Genomic DNA, 4,609 nt, shown 5'->3' with positions numbered 1-4,609 from the left:
GGGTATATTTTCAGGAAAATACTTAGGTGGTAAACATCTATTTTTACACTGATCATCTGTTTCATAATTAATTATTTTTTAAAAAAAATCTATATTTTTTAACTTCTCTTATTTCTGGTCAGGATATATAGTAAGAATCTAAGTATTTTTCATATTTTTACTCGTTTGCATCCTTAAATGGCAAGCCAGCTTCTAGATTAACAAAAGTGGAAAATTTATTTGATATAGCTGGAACGTTGTAGTCATCAGTTTTTATATTTAGTTTGATATGATATTGAGAAAAAATTAAAATTTTTCCATATATAGAATGATAAATTAGAAAAACAAATTTGAAGCTCCCACTGAGAGAAATATGTATCAAAAATTTCATGGTGTGTTTCTTTTGATTATAAATTTTGATCTTATCAAATTGGTCCCACATTCAAAATTTAATCATCGAAAAGTTAAATTAAACTTCTGATTAAATTGTATAGAAATCATTGAAAACGTCAAAACTCTTCAAATGTGGTAACGAGTTTCAGCAAAATGTGATTGAAATTTTCAAATCTTGAATTGTAATACCAAGAAGAAAAATAATAATAATATTAAGAACAAATGGAAGAAATAAATTCAATGCTAAAACTAAAACTAAAATTTAATATTCAAAACCCACATTCAACTTAAACTAGAAGCTAGAACAACGAGCCATTTTTCTGTCTACTATTTACATTTGAAGATGGCAAAACAAAGAAAAAGAAACTAAACTAATTAATGAAGCTACAAGAAACACAAAGTTACCGTCACTGTCGATCACCGATCTCTCTGAGCATGTCAAGAATACAAACGACGTCTCACATTAACTAGAGAAGAGGGAAAAATATCTCCTTTTGTAGAGACAAGAGGTCCGTTATCATAACAGAGAATTCAGCAGATCGATCGGGGGTACGTCGAGGACTCAATCGTGCCAACAGAGAAGCATTACAATACAGCTTCGGATAATGTAAAGCTTTCCTTTTTGCTCCCTAATATAACCCCCAAGGGATGATCTTGATGATCTCCATGAAACTTTCTTCTTCTTCCCCTCTCCCTCTGCAACTCCTCCACTGCTCCTCCTTCTGCTCATCTTTCTTTCTTTCTTTTTCCAATATACCCTTTTGTCCTCCTTCAATTATGTTCCAAGCTTTTGAAGTCAGCCCCACAGTTGGAAAAAGGGCAAGAGGAGGGACCTCTATTTATATAGAGAATGAGAATTAATCCTGTTTCTCTTTTTTGTTTTTTTTTTTTTTTGGTCTCTCTATTGGGTTTTTGAAAGAGCATTTATGAGGGGATTCAACCACCAAGAAATTTGGTCGGCCATTGGATAATAAATTTTGGGAAGAAGAAGAGAAGAAGAAGAAGAAGAATGGTTTGGGGATCTGTGTGAAGCCATTGTTTTTAGGAGCTGAAGATGCTTCCTTGTTCTTTCGTTTTGGTGCAGTTTTTTAGGATTGGGAAATTAAAACTGAATAATGTCTAAGAAAAAGTTTGCTGATTGCTTTCGGTTTTCGAATATCACAAAAAAGGGGCTCTTTTTTGTTCCAATTCTTTAACGTTTGTTCCCTTTTTAATGGTTTAATGGAAGCGTTCGTGTGGTTGATTCGTTAAGATTGTTAAGGACAACCGGTACTCAATATGTTCAAAGTATCTTTACAATTGTATGATATTGTCAGCTTTGGCCATAATTTTCACCGTTTTGCTTTTAGTTTCACCCAAAAAAACCTCATATTTCCAATGGAGATAATTGTCCCCTCTTATACAAAGTCTCTGTATTAAAAACTTTAGATTTAAGTTTCCTTGAATTTGCCTTCAGTTTTATCCGAGATGATACTGTATACTAACGGAAGGTTTAGGTTAAATTACAAGTTTAGATCTTTGAATTTCAAATCGTGTCTAATGTGTTTATGAAATTTTAATTTTCTAGAAAAGTTATAGATGTATATGTTAGACATAAAATTTAATTAATTGTGTAATAATAGATCATTGAAATTTAAAAAATTTCTAAATAAAATTAAAAATTTAGACACCAAATGGACACCTTTTGACATTAAATGTTCTATTAGACGTAAAATTAAAATTTCAAATTAGATATACAAAATTGAAATTTTTGGGACCAAAGAAGACCTTTTTTGTTTAATTCATAAACCCATTTTAAAAGTTTTGAGATGCGTTGGACATTTTTTTTAAGTTTTAAGATATTATATTTAACCAATATTTTATTTTATTTTTATATATATCAGGAATATTTTTTCTATTCTAGGTCGATATGGAACTTATGTTTGCAATAAAACCTATTTATGTTTTTTTTTTTTAGTTTGGAAAAGAATGAGGTATTCAAAACTCTAACTTTTAGAAAAGGTAAAATAATGTCTTGATTAGTTAAGCAGCGGTTCACATGGACAACATATTTATGTACGAGGTTAAATGAATTTGTGGTTATGTTGCATAGAGATAAATAGCATATAGAAAGAGAATGAATGAGTAAAAAGATTCATTTCACCTGCATTTGCTTTTTTTTTTCTTTTTCTTTTTCAAATTCCATTTGCCCTTTCAACCAATTTAGACCAAAATTTGTGTATCTTGATTTTGGAGGAATTTTTGAATGTCTATATATATATATATCACAATAAATAATTATTTAATTATAATAGCTAAATAATAATTAATTTTCACTTATGAAATTTACTAAATGTTAATTAATTTAAATTAGTTAAATTAAATTTAATATAAACAATTATTTTCAATTTTTAATGCTTTATAATTAACTAATAGTAATTAATCATGTATTCCCATGAAATTATGATAACGTTCTCGTACAAAAACCAAGCACGATTATCTTTGATTCCAGACATCTTATTCTCATTTATCTTATTCCTAAGAATATTAAACTAAATCTCAAACCAAATGATTTCTAAGGGTCCCTTTAGTTATAATATTCTCATTTCTTGTTTCTTTTTTCCTCTTTTTAATAAAAAAAATATATAATTGCATTTGATAACTATTTCTGGTTCTTCATTTTTTTAATTGAAAAAAAACTTAATTTTGTTGGAAACAGTAACAAGAAACAATAATTTTTTTCTCCAAAATTTTCTATACAATTTTGGGAACATTTCTAAAAAAATGAAAAATAAGAAACATAAATAGTTATCAAATGCTAACCTCCTCAAATAAATTAGAAACAAGAAACAATTACGTTATCAAATGGACCCTAAGATTCTCCAAATTTTTAATTATTGTATGAAATTTTATTACATTCAGCTAAATTTGGGATACAACTATACTATTAATAGAAGAAATATTACTCTTTCTTACAAATACATGATTTTTTTTTCATTTTTAATTAACGTGAGACTGTCAAATATCATTATACTTCAATTTGTCTGGTTGAAAAATACATATATTAATATATATTAATAGGAGACTTTGTTCGCAGTCTCATTTGACATATTACCAATTGAATATCTATCTTATCTAATCCTTCCTTCCATGTACTTTTTATTTCATAGAAATATGAATACAAGTTGAGTTTGTGTTCTATCATTTCGTCCTTATATCTTTATCCAACTTATACCAACTTTTTGTTCTATCGCAATCCACTTTTATCTCTATTTTCTTCGTACAATGGTAAATCTATCAAATGTATTCTATTATTGGCTGCTTTTCAACAATATACTCCAAAAGCCTGCTGTTCAAAATTTTCACAATTCAACTAAAATAATAAAAATAACATTATAGTTTAGATTACAAAACAAGAAAACTACTTCATTTTCTAAAACTTGGCTATGGATTTGTGAATGAACCCCAGAAAGTAAGCAGCTTCCACGAAGTTGTGTTGTGGGGCACAGACAAAGAACAAAATAAAATGAACAGACAAACAACCTAAAAAAAAAAACTTATCTTCCAATAATGTTTATATAATGTAAGTTACCAAAGTTCTAAGTATGTCAGAAAATTTGTTAATGAATTCTAAAAATTACAAGACCCCAAAAATAGTGGTTTAAATTAGTGTTATGTGAAGCCTTAATTCAAAACATAATCCCACACATAATGTTTTGTGTTCCTCCCACTTCTCAATTTCTTTACTATTGATGCAATTGGGGAAGTTTGGGCCTTGACCAATTTGTTCGTTTAGAAAGAATTGAGTTTTTAAATTTAATTTTTGAAGTTTTAATTTGTGATAAAATTAGTGTTGAATTTTATTATTATTTCTTTTTTTGTGTCGAAGAGATAGATGAGTGATCGAATCATCGACCTCCTACCGTTAATGGATGCCTTACCTACCGAGCTAATTAATACTCAAATTGGTGATATGGACGGTGTTGTTGGGATCAATCAACATTTGTTATATGTTCATGAGTTCGACATTGACCTATTGACATGAAGGGTGAATCGACATTTTCATGGTATTACAAAAAAATTGACAAAATATAAAAAATATCAACAAACTTAAATGTCACTAATATATAAATAATATTGATATTAATGGGTTTTAACTTATTTAAAAAGAGTGTAATGCTTATTTATTATTTTAAATATTGGTTATAAGTTTTGTAGTTTTATACTTTTTCAAAAATATATTCATTTTAAATCTGGT

At 28.0% G+C, this 4,609-nt stretch overlaps 1 pseudogene; it reads right to left on the bottom strand.

Annotated features, from left to right (window-relative positions):
* Positions 1-608: 608 nt before the first annotated feature.
* LOC111013296 (small polypeptide DEVIL 6 pseudogene) lies at positions 609-1,550 on the bottom strand (annotated as a pseudogene).
* Between the last annotated feature and the right edge of the window lie 3,059 nt (positions 1,551-4,609).

The sequence above is a fragment of the Momordica charantia genome (genome assembly GCF_013281855.1).
Source record: "Momordica charantia cultivar OHB3-1 chromosome 8 unlocalized genomic scaffold, Mcharantia_2.0 BLBB01000008.1, whole genome shotgun sequence".
Classification (NCBI taxonomy): Eukaryota; Viridiplantae; Streptophyta; class Magnoliopsida; order Cucurbitales; family Cucurbitaceae; genus Momordica; species Momordica charantia.
The sequence above is the reverse complement of the archived record's forward strand: the minus strand, read 5'-3'. Positions and strand labels throughout refer to the sequence as shown.